Genomic DNA, 16,197 nt, shown 5'->3' on the forward strand with positions numbered 1-16,197 from the left:
CGGGCTGGAGGATGAGTGGCGAGGATGTGAACTGGAGGGGGAGGGCGGAACAAAGTTAGTGTGAATCGCTGGAGGACCAGGTGTGGGGGCTGAAGGCATAGCTTACTCTGCGTCTTGGGGAGAGGTGGCAGCGGAGTAAGGTTACTGTGGATCGGAGGAGGACCAGGTTCCAGGGCTAGGAGACTGGTAGCGAGGTGTCTTGGAGTGGGAGGTGGGGTGGGGGGATGTGTGTGCGGAGTACGGTTACTGTGAATCGGTGGCAGGTCCAAGTCTGGAGGGTCAGTAATAGTGATGTGGCTTTGGCTGCTGTGGGAGGGTGAGGTCCCCGAGTATCCGAGACCTGCGGTCTGGGAGGTGGAGGGTTTATGAGGTGCACTGGGAGTGATGGGAGGAACCGCTTTGGGAGGGAGGCTTGGGGGTGATTCGTGCTCCCCAAGGGAAATGAGGCTTTGGGTGTTGCTGGTTGTTTTTTCTTTTGGGCACCATCATCCCCTTTCCTATGGTGCTTTTTATTTAGTGGTCTCAGATAGACAGATGCTGAGACTTTTTTGGGATGGGTACTAATTTGCAACCCAACTTGGGAAGAAGCGGGCAATTACTTACATATATTGTTATGGTGACGGGAGTGGTTACTGTCTGGGAAGGCCCCGTGGTGAACTGTCTGGACCAAACCCGTTGGCTTGGCCTTCTGTGAACTTTTCCCTATTTGGAGTTTACGAGTTCGCTGGGTACAGAGTTAGAAATTGGCTCTTTCTTGATTTGTGGGGCCGAGGTCAGGGCTGGGCTCCAGAATGGGAGCAAGGCTGTGTTCTTTGGACACCAGTGCTGCATGTTGAAGGTGGGTGGTATCCCCAGGAGGGATGCTCCACAGTAGTGAGTTAGACAACAGCTCTCAGACAGGGACGCAGCAGCAGCAAGGAGCTCACAGTCGTCTCTACTGGTGAAGATTATATTTTGAGGATAGTAGTTATCTATAATCATTAAGCTGAAGCTATTAGAAACTTCATTTTATCTACTCTTTCCTTGTCACATTTTCCATTATTTATCCTTAATAAATAGATAAAGGGCTGTAGGTTAAAGGGGATAAAGTGAGTGGTGAAAGGGGGATATTTTGGGATACAGAAGATAATACCAACGTGGATTAGTTTCCAAAGTGGAAATGTTTATTCTTTTTTAGATATAGAGTCCTGAGTTTCGTTCTTTTTTAGCTAAAATAATATGAAACATTTTTTTCAGGACATCACAGATACTGGTGAGGAAGAGATACATAAGCAAAATAAAAGGCTTCTGACTTGATTATCAAAAAAGCTTAATTATTCTACTCTAAGGTTTTCTAAGTACTCTGTGTCTCATTTGACAACACCCATGTGATAGAGGTATTAGAGACATTATTAGAACTTTTTTTTACATATGAGAAAACTGAGTTTGGAGGAGTTAAGTGAAACTTGCCCATGGTCACACAATTAGTAAGTTTTTGGAGATGGGATTTGAATTTAGGTCTCTTCGACTTTCATGTTCAGAGGCAACTCTTGCTCTGTGTATGCAGCTGTTATTTTAATAGCTGAACTTCTTAAAGCACCACTTAAAATACAATTTTTCTTAACAAAAATGTATTGGCACTTTAAAACAGAAAAACATATGATGGATTTCTAGATAAGTGACAGCTCAATATTTTCAAGTTCTTTCTCTTTCTGCCCTCTTTCTATTACAGGAATGTTGTTAGCATTAACCATTTTTAGACAGTTAAGTTTCAAGATAAGCATTTTCCTTCATTACAGAAAAAAAATTGCATTAAAAATGTTGTGAATGGTAGAGATATGGGAGATGACTTTCCAAGCATTGAATCCTGACTTTTGAACTATTTTGTGCATGTTGAAACTAACCATTTTAGTGGTGGTTAGTAATATTTATGACTGGTGTCTAGTAAATTTAACTCAACCTCTTATGAAAGATTCTCCAAAGCTCTTTAAAAATATCTATATTTTTGTTGAGGAAATCAGTGATGAAATGTTTCAAAGAAACATGAAGTGTTTATACTGAAAATGAGGGTATCTTGTAACTGAAGAGCATTTTTTTGGTGGCATACTATGTTTAATCATTAAATTAATTGATGCCCGATGAATATTTGTTTATGTTGTTAGAAAATATATTTTTTTCTGATACTTTGCCAATAGAAGTAAAATTTGGTTTAAATTAATTAAACTTACACATAATTTCCCTCAAAAAGTTGAGAGGAATTCCTTGCCTTCATTCATTATTTCTGAAAGTGGATATCCGTGTTCTGCTTGAAGACCACTTTATTTTTCAGTCATGTCCAACTCTTTGTGACCCTATTTGGGGTTTTCTTGCCAAAAGTTACTGGAGTGGTTTGCCATTTCCTTCTCCAGTTCATTTTACAGATGAGAAACTGAGGCAGACAGAGTTAAGGGGCTTGTCCACACAGCTAGTACATGTCTGAGATCAGATTTGAATTTGGAAAGATGAGTCTTCCTGACTCTTGACCGCTCACTCTATCAACTAACTGTGCCATCTAGTTGTCCTTTGAAGACCATTTGTCTTTACTTCTTTCCCATCCCTTTTTGCCTCCTTCTTACCCCCCCCCCCCCCCATCTCCTCTCTCCTACCCCATTTTAAATTTTTGGACAGTGTTAATTGTTTGGGAGTTTTTTTCCCTTTATATTTAATCAGCAGCTAGATGGTGCAATAGAGTGCTGGATCTGGAGTCAAGAAGATCTGAGTTCAAACCTTACCTTAGACCCATGAGTAGTTGTTGGTTAAGTCACTTAATCTGCCTGCTTCAGTGTCCTCAACCGTAAAATGAGGATAATAATAACACCTACATACCAACGTTTTTATGGGGATCAAATGACATAATATAGTACTTGGCACATAGTAATGCTTGTTTCCTTTCTTCCTTCCTACTCTAAATTTACATCCTAGTAATTCCCATGCCTTCGTCATAGTTCTGCCTTTTTGGCAAAAGCAGAACAGATTTAAAATGCATTTCACTTTATATATTTGTTCATTAAGGAAATAAAAATCTCTCTTATGCTGCCAAAAAAATCTTCGTGAGGCACAAGTCTCATTATATTACTTCCTTGCTTAAAAACCTTCAGGAGCTCCCTATAGTCTCCAGGATTCCTTAGCATGATATTTAAAGCCTTAAAACCTATTTCAATCTGGCTTCATTCTACCTTTTCAACTTTGTCTCACACTACTCCCTTTCATGTGCCAGATTGAACTGGTAGCTGGCTCTCAAACTCAACATGGCATTTTTCCGTCATTTTGTAGGAAGGGGATTTACTCAAACTCCAGAATATAATGAATATACTTTCTTTTCCTTTATCTTTGCCGTTTGGAATTTTTGGTGTCCTTACTTTGTCTCACTTCAAGTGCTTACTCTTTATCCCTCTACTTAGTGGTTTTCCTGGAACACTTTGTCTTATCTATCTTGCTCATCATTGTTCAAATTTGTTCTGTTTTTGCCAAAAAGGCAGAACTGTGACCAAAGCATGGGAATTACTAGGATGTAAATTTAGATTAGGATGGAAGAAAGAAAACAAGCACTACTGTGTGCCAGGCACTGTACTATCTCATTTGATCCTCATAAAAGCACTGGTAGGTAGGTGTTATTATCCTCCTTTTACCTTGTGCTGTGTTTACATATTGTACAAATTATGTCTACCTAGAAGAATGCTAGCACCTTCAGGGTAAAGGTAGAGACTGTTTTTTTCCCCCATGATTTCTCTGAATTCATCCCTTTAGTCATTTCTTACTGCGCAAATAGTATTCCATTTTATTCTTATTTTCCCGTTTGACCTGGAAGCTCTGGATAGATGTTTAGAGGTTTCTTTCAGGAGGTGCCTGGTGGATTCTTCCTATTTTTGTTTAGCCGCCTGATTCTGGCAAATCTAGTCATTTTAATTTATGATTTCTGGAACTCCTGTATCCTAGTTTAGTTTAGTTTTGTTTTTTTTTGTTGTCATTTTCAAGGATAATGATTTTTATATTATTGCCTTGTTTTCTAGGCAGTCATTTTTTATAGTAAATGCCTTACTTTTTTTCTATTCTTTCAATTAGAAAAACTATTTCTTGATATTTTCTGAAGTTAATGACCTATGTTAGTCTGTTTTATTTTTCATGGATACCACTACTTGTGTAAGATTTTCCATCTTCTGTCCTCAGCTCTCTATTTTCCTTTCAGTTCTTTATTCCAAAGCTCTTATTTAATTTGCGTAATTCCATTTTTAATCCTTTTTTAAATTTCTTCCAGGTACTCTTATAGTCTTTTGTGGCCAAACTGGCTTTTTCTCTGAGTCTCTGCTGTTTTTTTTTTACTTCTTGTTTATCTCCTGACCCTTAATATTTCTTCATTGTGTTCCATATCTTTGTTGTACTCATTTGGATTGTTGTGTGAGGTCCAGTCTCTGCCTCTTCTTGTACTCTTAGTCTATTTGGGCTTGACAGTTTTCTGGGCTCCTTCCTCACCTCTGCCTTCTCTGCTATGACTGTTTTCAAACTCTGGCAATTTTATTTGTCTCACCCCCAACCCCCAGTTTTACAGTCAGCTTTTCCATGTAAGGCTGTGGCTGTGATAGTCCATTCCCCCCTGAGACTTCCCACCTCTGTTGCCAGAGGCAACTCCTACCTCTCCCTCCTATTCTCTGGGCTTCTGTATAACACTTTAAAATTTATAAAGCACTTTCCTCATAATCCTATGAAGTAGGTAGTTGTAATGTTGTCCTCATTTTGTAGATGAGGAAACTAAGGTTTCTCTGGATCTTTCATAGTCAAAGGTGATATGTAAGCTGAAATGAAAGGTAACAAATATTATGGGACCCTTCATCAGATAGGAAGACTACAAATAAACTCCCAAATTTTTGATATCCTATAAAGTCATCCTGCCAAAGGTTTTGTTAACAAATGTTCTGAGACCTGTAACATTTCATTTTCATCTAGTCAGAAAGGTGAAGTTATTGCAATTAGAGGAAAATTAACCATTGTCCTGGGGAAAAATGAACTGGTGGATTTCATTGGTTATTAATTTTTCAGCTTCTGTCAGGTGAACTAAATAAAAACGTCAGCATAAATAGTTAGAACTGGGATTTGAAACCCAGCTAGTGAAAAATCAAGGAATCAGTTTTCACAGAATCATAGAACAACAGAAATGGGAGGGACCTCAGAGATGACTGTTTCCAACCTATGTCTGCACAAAATTCCCTTTTATAACATCCTCAGCATGTGCTCATTTGGTGTTTGTTTGAAGAACTCTCTTGAGGGAAACGCACCAGCACTCAAGGTCATTTCACTTTTGGAGAACTCTGTAGTTTTTCCAGGCATCCAACCTAAATTTTCTTTTTCACAGCTTTTACCCATTGCTCCTGCTTCTTCTCCCTGGGGCCAAAAAGAACAAGTTTAATCCCTCCTCTTGTGGATAGCCCTTCCAACTAACATGTGCCTCCTAAGTCTTCCTTTCTTCAGAGTAAGCATCCCCATTTCCTTCAAGTGAAACTCAGGGCATAACTTGAGGCCCTTTGCCATTCTGGTAGCTGTCTTCCAGTTCTCGATTATCAATGTCCGATTATCATTGTCATTCCTAAAGTGGAAGTGAGTGGTGCCCAGAATTGAACACAACACCAGATGTGGTCTGAAAAGGCAGGAGTGTAGTGGGGATATCACCCCCTTGTATCAGACACTACATTGCTTATTATAGATAGATAAGCAATTAAAATAATTGCCAGGCACTGTGCTGAAGGCTGGAGATACAAATCCAAGCAAGTGCGATTAGTCCCTACCCTCCCAAGAGTTTACATTCTAGTGGGGGAATTCAGTACAGATAGGGACGCTGGAATAGGGGGAGGGTGAAGGAGGTTTGAAGGATACATTTGTTCAGTCAGTAAGGCAGTCTGGAGGAGTAGTAGGAGTCAGAGTCCACGGAGAGGTGAGGTAACAATAACAACCATGGCTGGCTATTGAACTTGTGAAATCTCTAGATTTTTTTTTTTTTAAATGAACTGTTTTCTGTTCATTCCTCTCCCATCTTATATTTCTGAAGGTGATTATTTCAACCCATAAAGACTTTATATCTATCTCTGTGCAATTTCATCTTCTTAGAATTAGGCCAAAATTCTAGCCTAGAATTCTAGATTCTTTTTGAATCTTGAATGTCATCCAACCTGTGTTGATCTGGCTTTGTGTTTTTGTAAACTCAATAAGCATAGCAGTTATTGCATAGCCAAACACAGATTTTGGGGCCATTCCAATGAAACAGGGGTCCTTAAACTTGGGGTCTTTGAATTTGTTTTAAAAATATTTTGTTAATTATATTTAGTATAATTTTTTCTTTTGCAACTTTATGTATTTTATTTTATGCATTTAACATTATTTTGTGAAAGAGTATAAGTCCCTAGACTGCCAAAGGGGGCCATGACACAAAATCAAACAATCAATAAACATTTTAAAAGTATCTACTATGTGCTAGGCACTGTGCTAAGTTGTAACTTCTGCAATGGAAATTGCTTTCCAAATTGACATTGGACCATTAATAACTCAACTATATGAGTCTGAACATTCAGTGAGTTTTCAGTCCACCTAACTATCTATGCTGCCATAGAACCCAAATCTCTTGAACTTTTCTACAGGTGTAGCAGCATGAAAGACAAATTTACATAGACAACATCTGATTGATCAGTCTAGTAACCCTCTCAAAAAGGAAATGAGTTTAGTTAGGTATTATGTTCTGGAATCTTGCTAGGTATTAAAGTCAAGCTCAATAGCCTTTATGATTTTTAGACTATTTACTCTTCTCTCTTTTTGGAAAATTGAGACATTTGCCCTTGTTGAGTCCTGTGAAACCTCTCTTAGTTATGAGTTCTAGTCAAGGTCCATTAAAAAAGGTTGTGTAATCTTAAGTCAGTTGCTTGTTTCAGCCTCATTTTTCTTCTTTTAAAGTAATAATGATGATGATGATGATGATTATGTTATTAATAATAGCCTACTCATCTCTTCATTTAAGTAGTGTTATTACCCTGATATTGATATTCAGCTGGCTTCCGTCATTATGGGCCTAATTTGTTAAGATGAAACATAATAGCTATACAGTGAAGTCCACCATTGTGTTCAAAAGCTCACAGAGTGGAAGGGATGTAGCTAGACAAAAGTAAATATGAAAAAAAATGGGAGTTTTCATGGACTTGTAAAGCTCAGTGTGGGTCAATAGTCTGATTTCACATCTAGAGAAAGGAATGTAATGTATTATTTTCATAGAAGAATAGGGTTCAAAAATAGAAAGTCCTCCCGTTGTGTTTTGCCCTGGTCAGACTATATGTGAATTATTATATTCAATTTTGGCCACTACATTTTGGAGGGATATATTGAAAAACTAAAGAATGTTTAGAAGATGGCCATCAGATTGGTTAGGAATCAGGAAATCATGGCTTATGAAGATTAATTGAAGGAACTGGCATATTTAGCCTGAAGAAGAGAAGATGTAGAGGGGAATGATAACTATCTTCAAATATTTAAAGAGTTGTCATGTGGAAGAGGGATTGGATTTGTTTTTCTTGTCCGTGAGGCTGGAGGTGGGGTCGGAACTAAAAGCAATCTGTCATGACTTGCAAGTGAACCTGATTTAAGTGAGGGAGGGCTGTGCAAAGTCACCAGCCTCATTCTCTACCCCAAGCCATCTGGGTCCAGTGGCACGACATGGGTCAGAACAACTGGAGATGACCCTGGATTCAGTGGGAGACCTTGGCCTTTCCTAAGGCTAAATTTGACTGAGGCAATGCCCATTCAGTGGTTAAGGCTAGGTTAAGAAATGAGGCAAAGAATGGCCTCTTTTACCTAGACTGAAGTATTAGAGAGGCAGATTTCATTTCAGTATAAGGAACAGTTTTATTCCTTTTGCTGAGGAATCTTAACTTAGAGCTGGCTGAAGATGGACTTGAAATACCTTGACAAGTAGCAAGTTCCTCATCTTGAGAGATGTTTAGTGGAGACTGGATGACCTGTTGGAAAGTTACAGAGGGCAGAGGTTGAACTAGGTGACCTTTAACATCCCTTCTCAACTGTATTATTCTTTAATCCTAATTAATTGATGTACCTACCACTCCAAGGTTATGCGAATCAAATGAGTGACTCCTTTGTCCAAGTGAGCGATTATATGAAAGAAATTAGGAGAGTATAAATTGTTTTATTTACAAACAGTAATAACTTACATTTTCACAGCCTTTTAAGATTTGCAAAGTATTTTATGTATTATCTCAAGTATCTGTAGTGGGAACAATCTATATTTGTTATAAGGCAAAATTCAATTTATGAAGATACTCATTTACAAAGGGACCTTGTTATAATATAATCTTATCTTATGAGGGGGCAACCACAACATGGTCATCATAACAAAGCTCTAGTATATCTTTTTCTGGGATTATTAGATTTTTTTGTATTCATATGTCTTTAAAAGCACATAGGTTTTACTTTTTAACTTTTGTAAAAATAAAATGTTTATGAAAATTATTTGCCCATCACAAATTCTAATTTGTGCTCTGTGATGATGATGTGAATAATGATTTGAGCATGGCCCAGTAGTAATCTAGAGTAATTAGAGAGTGGAAGAAAAACAAGGACAGTATAAATCATTGGGTAGAATTTTAACAAGTAAAATGTGTCAAATAAAAGGTATAATATTCTCTCCTGGTGACAAAAATGATTATTAAGTGACTTGTCTTTGAAACAAAATCTTAGTACCAAAACACTGAATTTCTTTGATTAGTAGTTTAGTGTTCTAGGAAGAGTTGTATAATTTACTAAAGTACAATCTTCTTATGGAGTGAATCTTAAGCTTTTAAAAATTATAAGAACTTAACTATGAATAAAATACATAAACAAAATAAAAGAAAAAAATCTCATAACTTTTGTGTAGCAGTTAAGAAAGTTAGAACTAAATGAGTTAATAACAACCCATATGAAGAAAATGCTTTTGTACTGTCCTTGTTTTTCTTCCACTCTTTTCTTTCTTTCCTTTGCGTTCTTCTTATCCTGCCCATCTTTCTTTCTTTCCGTCTCTCCCCCTCTCTCTGCCGGGTACAGAGCAGGTGCTTGCTTAATCACTGTTAATTGATTGACTGATTTTCTAGTAAATACTGTATATAGACACACACATACAGTTTTGGTCTTTTCATATATTACTCTATGCTTTAGATACGCCATTTAAAAACATAATATTAAATTATATTAACATTCCTTAATGTAATCAGTATGGAGTGAATCTTATTTGTTTTTGCTAGAGTTTTACTTTTCCACTTAAAAATTACCAAAAAAAACTTTTATTCCCTGTCCCAAATATAAAGACTAAGCTAAGTCATTTCTTTTCAGTGTTGCTGGTTGTGTGCATTAGTGATTAGTTATTTTCCCACCAGTTTGTTTTCTAACTTGAGTATAATAAGTCTAGAACAGACGGATATTTTAGTGTTTAAGCAGATAATGGCAGAGGAATCTGTGATCAAGGAATTCTTATACTTAAGACACAGTTATCTTCCATTTCTAAATCTTTCTTTAAAATAGAGCAAGTGTGCCTTTCTGCAGTAGGTGCTTAAGCTCTTTAACGTCTGTGTGGGAATGGAATCAGGACTGGCCACTGTTTGTCTTTCGAAGCCTTAGATTAGGTGGTGGTGCAAACCTTTTAATTAATTTAAATTTTCCACTGAATAGACTTCCTTGTACTTACTGTTTTAGTCCAAGAGTTTAGGATACCTGTTGCCTATTCTCATAGTTGATTGTTTTTCTTTGTCTCAGGTGGTTTTCTGTTTTTGAGTATCCTTGGTTTTCTTGACTTTGTCATTGCTGTCCCGCTTCAGTCTTGATTTTCTCTGCACAGTTTTTAGAAACTGTCTCTAACAGGTGTAGCAAACATTATTTTCCTGGTTGACTGCTCAGTTTTACTTGATCAGTCTGGCCTCTTCTTTCTATCTGCACTCCTAACTTTGCCCTCAATGTGTAATACCAATTTTAAATGCATGGTGGCTGCTAGTAGTAAGGGAGCCACATTAAAGAAGAAGCTGTAGGATCTTGGTTCATTTTTGGTGCCTACATAAGGGAATGCATAGTAAGAGTGGCAGGATCCTTTTCTTATTTTTCGAGTAATGAGTCAAGGAGCTTTTTCAGCTAGAGGAATAGAATTGAACCCTTCAACGTTTCAAAGACATTCCTCATTTCATTATTTTTTTTTAAAAATTGTGTGGAGGAGAAAAGCTGTGATATGGACCCATTGAATTTCTCTCTCGAAGAATGCTATCTAATCTCATTAGTGACAGGCACACTCAAAAAGCTTAGGCTTTTTTTTTGTTTCTAGTTTAGCCTGGAAAGAGGGGCTTTTAAAACATTTTTCCTCAGAAGAAAAGGTCTTTCGTTCCCAAGGTGCTAATAATACTGTTTGTTGATTTATTCTTTGCTGACTTTTGATCTACCAATTAGTATTGATTAAGGAAAAGCCCTTCACAATTTTCTTTTCACTAAAGGAGAACTTGATGAAATTGGTTTAAAGATGACCTGTGCTTTCTTGGATTAACTAAAGATTGAAAATAGCAGGCCAGGAGTGGTGTCTTGTATCTTAAGTGTTGAATGGGTTTAGATGTCAATTTTAAAGCTTTAGAAGAACTCTGATTGACCCTTCCAGGCACACTTGACTTTATGTTATACAATTTAACATACCCCCTTTCAATAAGGACAATTTAACATTTTTGCATACTTTGTAAGGTAGCACAATGCCAGGCTTGAAAAATGATTTTTTCATTTTATTATGAAGTTGACAAATGTTAACAATCGTGAACATTTCTCTATATAAAGAAAAAAAAAGGACATCGTATAAGAAACCATGATTCTTCACTGTGAACAGTTATTTTTAAATGAAAAGGCATAAACCTCTCCCTCCAACCCCACAACAAAAACAAACCAAAGATGGAAAAAATCACCAGAAATAAAGCATAGCTTTTCAAAAAGCAGCAGTAAGTGTTGATTGGGGAAAAAATAGGACTTCAAAATACTTTAGGGAGATTTATTCAGTAAGAAAGTTCTGATAATGTAATAAAGTATGCAAAGGTGAAATTTGAGTGGCTTACACATATTAACAAGCCCTTCAATTGAATTATAGCTTTGTAATGAGTATCTGCCTACAAACTTCTATTTAAATTATTTTTTCAAATATATTTTCCCCTCCCTGCCAGTAGGAAAAAGATGCTGATCCTTGTCATCACAATAATTTATATTAATCATCTATTTATTTTTAATTCTTCAAGAGACTGTTGTGCTACAAATCTTGCTGCCATACAACAACATTAGAATGTTGTGTTAAAAAGATGAGTTGTATAAGTTGTCTATCCAAATGCAGATTGTTATTTGGGTAGTAGCCATTCTTCATCCTGTGTGGGTGGTCAGCATGAAGTTTCCTTTGAATGATTACAGATGTGTTCCAGGAGCTTCTTCAGTTTTCAGGGATTTGATGTAATCAGCCCAGTTTTATCAGTGAATAAGAGCATTGGTAGGACCTCACTGTCCTATCTGTAGGGAATCTGTCTTCATCTTGGCTGCAGTGCTGGCTCTTTATCAAAGAAGAGAATACTTTTAGGAAGCTTTTCATGTCCGTATTTTATGCCTTACCTGATGTTTATGATTAAAGGAATCCTGTTATATCTTACAAGAAATCCCGAATGATTTGGATGTATGCGACACCTAGCATAAATCCTTACTCACTGAATCAAATGCTTTTTTTGTAATCAGCACACAGTAAGTACAGTGGAATCTTAAACTCTACATCTTTCAGTTTATTGTAAAATGGTAATGATGTGGTCCACTGTTGAAAATTGCTTTACACAATTCTGCTTGTTGCCTACTAATGCCTTCATCAAGAATGTCCTCAATTTGTGTAGAGATGACACTCAAAGATATTTTTGTAGGTGTGAGTGTAAGCATGTAGACTGATAGTTACTGATGTTACTCTGTTGTGTTTTTTCAGTATTAATAAGAACTGAAGATAGAAGATACCAATTAACTAACCTTTTCTTTCTCATTGGTAATTGAATATGAAATTAATCCAGCCCTTTTTCTTTTTATGAATTTTTCCTTCTGTAAGTAGTTTTCTTTTTTCAAAGGAACACAGTCTGAGTAGGAGTTTTCGTAGCTAGGACACATTCTGCCATCAGTATGTAACTTGGGTGAGCAGTTTGTAAATTGTTGTTGGAGCCCTCATGATACCATGGTTGGAAATCAAACCAAAGACAATTAACCTTCTCTCCAGGTTCATGTAAAACCAGGCCTTAAGGGATCCCATCTTAAGATCTCATTGTTATTTATAGACAATGTTCATTAAGGAAGGTAGGTACATTATGGGTTTGAGGTATATTTGTCAACTGTTTGCTGTAAAAAATATTGAAGGTCCAGATACAGAAGTTATGTTAAAAACCCCAGTAAAATATATTGACTAAGAATGGGGTGAAAAGAGAGTTAACAAAATGTTCAATTTTGACTCCATAGCTATGAACTGCCCCCCAAACCAATCTGTGGCTTTTGCTTCCTGGGTGTTGAAGAACTGAGAGAAGATGGAAAAGGACCAAAAAAGGTCTTTTGGTCTTTTGGCCTTGGGTCTTTTGGTTGCCTTCATTCAAACCAATCAGGTTTTGGAAATAGATGTCAGCTTTCTTAGGAAGGGGGCCTTTCAGTATCACTTTTAAGCTCCACCCATAGTGGATCTCCCTCTGATCTAATCAGATTGCTCCAGCCTCTGTGCTTACTAGATTTGGTAGCATAGTCTTTGTGCTTTGGTTTTTAATAAAACTCTTTTCACTATCTAGGTGGGTTGAGCCAACACATTTGAACTGAAGTCTTGGGCAAGCTTACAGAGGAAGTAGAAATGTCACTGAAGAAAAAAAAATATGGGAAGAACAGCTGGCCTGGGTCACAGGGGAGGTTGTGCTGGAAGGGACACAATTTTGGGGTGTTGAGACATCAGTTTCTCAAGGTATTTGAAGGAAGAGATACCAAGAACATGGAAAAAAATGTGTAAAACCTTATTTTATTATACTGAAAAGGAGACTAGGGTCTGCATGCTGATTCTCTTATCTCTCTAAAATATTTATGAAAATCATCTATTCATGCATCAAGGGAATTCTTAGTGAGGGAATTAGAAGGTAATGGGCAGGCTTTTGCCAGTGATACTCCATAGTAGACCACAGTTTTGGTTGCAAGATTTGGCAGATTAAGGATCTCAGTGTGCTTGTTATTTATTGTCCACTTAAAGCATTTGATTTTGTAGAGCAAGGTGTCTCCCCAGCATATGTCAGAATTAAAAATTCCTTGGACACTATGATAACCAAGATTGTCCTGTTTGACAACTCTCTGATCATTCAAATAGGGGTCGGTACATATGATGGATGGATTGGGCTTAGAATTGAATTAGGTGAGGGGGCTGGGATTGCCTTTAGGAAATTGAAGAGTTCTTTTAATGACCCCAGTCTTCTTGAAACAGAGGTCTATCTTTCTGGTATCAATATTCTGCTGGTCTTGTTGCATGGCAGCTAGTCGTGGAAAGCTGGACACTGAAGAACTTGGAATTGAGGATTGTGTGGAGGGCCATAGAGAGGTATCTGGTCAGCAGGAGCCTGTTGTTTTTCTGTCAGAAAATCCAGAACACCAGTGACTATCAGTGTTCCCCAAGGTTCTGTTTTAGACTTTCTTCCCTGCTGTCTGTCCACTCCCTCTCGTAAACCTTATTAGCTCCCCTGGGTTTAGCCATCTTCTCTTTGTAAATGACTATATATGAATATCTATGTATACATGAGGGTATGTATCTCTCTTTAGCCCTATTCTCTCCCATGACCTTCAGTCTCCTATATTACTAATTGTTTATTGGACATTGGAACTGGATGTCCTAGAATTACTTTCAACTCAACCTTTCTAAAACTGAACTCGTTATCTTCTCTCCTCAAAGCTCCTGTCTTCTGAAGTTTCCTATTTGTATCGAAGATACCATGGGACCCACAGTCCTTAGAGTATCCCAAGTTTGTAATCTCACTGTTTTCCTCCACTCCTTAATCTTCCTCACTTTGCATATTCAGTCATTTGCCAAATTTTGCCATTTCTACCTTCACAACACCTTGCATCTGACCCCTTTTTTCTCTTCCCACAGCTGCTTCCTTAGTTCAGGTCTACATCACCTCTCTCCTAAGTTATTATTATTTTTTAATTTTTAGGCAATTGGGGTTAAGTGACTTGCCCAGGGTCACACAGCTAGTAAGTGTCAAGTGTTTGGTCTGAGGCCAGATTTGAACTCAGGTCCTCCTGACTTCAGGGCTGGTGCTCTATCCACTGTGCCACCTATCTGCCCCTCTCTCCTAAATTATTGCAAAAGTCTCCTCATTGGTCTCTCTCCTTCAAGTCTCTACACACTGCTGCCAAAATAATATTCATTAAGCACAGATCTGACTCTCTTGCTCAGCTAACTTTGGTGGCTTCCTATTTCTTGAAGAATAAATTGGAAACTCTTTATCTTTTTTTTTTCTTTTTGATGAGGCGATCAGGGTTAAGTGATTTGTGTAGGTCACACAGCTAGTAAGTATTAAGTGTCTGAGGTTGGATTGGAACTCAGGTCCTCCTGACTCCAAGGCCAGAGCTCTATTTACTGCGCCACCTAGCTGCCCCTAAAACTCTGTTTATCTTTTAAAGCCTTGTACAACTTGGCTACAAACGCTCTCTTCAGCCTTATTGGACATTAATTATTACCTCTCCCACACTCTGTGAATCAGACAAACTACCTTTCTCTCTGTTAGTCACTCATTGGCACTCCATTTCCTATCATCCATTTTCATGCCTTTCGACTTAGTGTTCTCTGTGTTTGGAATGCACTCCTTCCTTCCCTCCCCTCAAGGAACCCCTCTTTTCCTTTTAAGATGCTCAGCTGCCGTTTTCTATATGAAACCTTTCTAGGTCCTCCTCAGTATCTCCAGTGCCCTCTCTCCCAAACTACCTGTGTTTAATACATTGTATATAGATGTATTTATTCACTTCATATTTATGCTTTGTATACTTATATGTGTGCTTCTTGCCTCCTCGTTGGAATTATGAGGAGGGATTGTTTTATTCTGTCTCATTTGTACCTCCAGCACCTAGCAGAGTGTCTGACACACAGGGCTTAATACCTATTTGTTGATTGTGGATTCTTACCTAAGTAGCATAAATATATATATAGAGCAAACTTTTATTTGGCACTCCTGATGTTGAGGGATTAATACGGCATTAGATACGCTTTTTTTCTTGAATTTTAGAGACATTAAAAATTATAGATTCTGGATACTTTTTTTATAGTAAACTCAGTGTAGCTATTCTTGATCACAACTGGTGTGTATTGGGGAAGGGAATAAACATTTATTAAGCACCTACTATATACCAGGTACTGTGTTAAGCTAAATATCTCATCTGATCTCAAAACAACTTTGGGAAGTAAATGTTATCATCCCCATTTTGCAGTTGAGAAAAGTGAGGTAGACAGATTAAGTGACTTGCCCAGAGTCACACAGGTAATAAATGTCTGAGTCTGGATTTGAATTCAGGTCTTCCTGACACCAGGCCCATAGATCTATCTTCTGTGCCACTTAATTGCCTGTTAGCAGGTTGATACGATAAACCTCTCGAGTGCCAGGAATTAATTTAGCACACTTAAAAAATATGCCGTATAGACTTCCTTTTTGCATAGGAAAATAGCAGGTGCAGTTATGTGATTTTTTTTTTAAGTGAATTTCTGGATTTGGGGACTTTGAGTTGTTTCCAAAACTTAGCTAGCACTGTGTAAGACTGGAAGGGGGAAAAGAGAGAGAGAAGTAGATGTACTAAAGAGTTTTATCACTTTTATCAGAATTAAGTCTTTCAATGGAGCATTGAATAACAAGTTCTTTCACAGCAATGGAGCACATCTCTCTCCTTTTTTGACAGAATCACTTTGTTTCTTAATTAATTGTTCCTGGCCTAAGACAAGTGTGCCAAAAGACCAGTTAAATGTAGTGTGTGTGTGTGTGTGTGTGTCTGTGTGTGTGTGTGTTTTCTTCAGGAAGATTAGAGTTCAAGAAGGAACACTTAAAGAAAAACATTCTTCCTTTAAAAGGTGAGCTTTACAGCTGTGCTTTCCCTCAGTTTAGTTGAAGATGGGCTCTTCCC

At 37.5% G+C, this 16,197-nt stretch overlaps 1 protein-coding gene across 2 annotated transcripts in view; it reads left to right on the plus strand.

Annotated features, from left to right (window-relative positions):
- Positions 1 to 16,197, plus strand: part of PELI2 (pellino E3 ubiquitin protein ligase family member 2) — a 92,924-nt gene that overhangs the window by 977 nt on the left and 75,750 nt on the right. The window lies entirely within an intron of this gene.

This window comes from Vombatus ursinus, unplaced genomic scaffold (genome assembly GCF_900497805.2).
Source record: "Vombatus ursinus unplaced genomic scaffold, bare-nosed wombat genome assembly UNPS02014893.1, whole genome shotgun sequence".
Lineage (NCBI taxonomy): Eukaryota > Metazoa > Chordata > Mammalia > Diprotodontia > Vombatidae > Vombatus > Vombatus ursinus.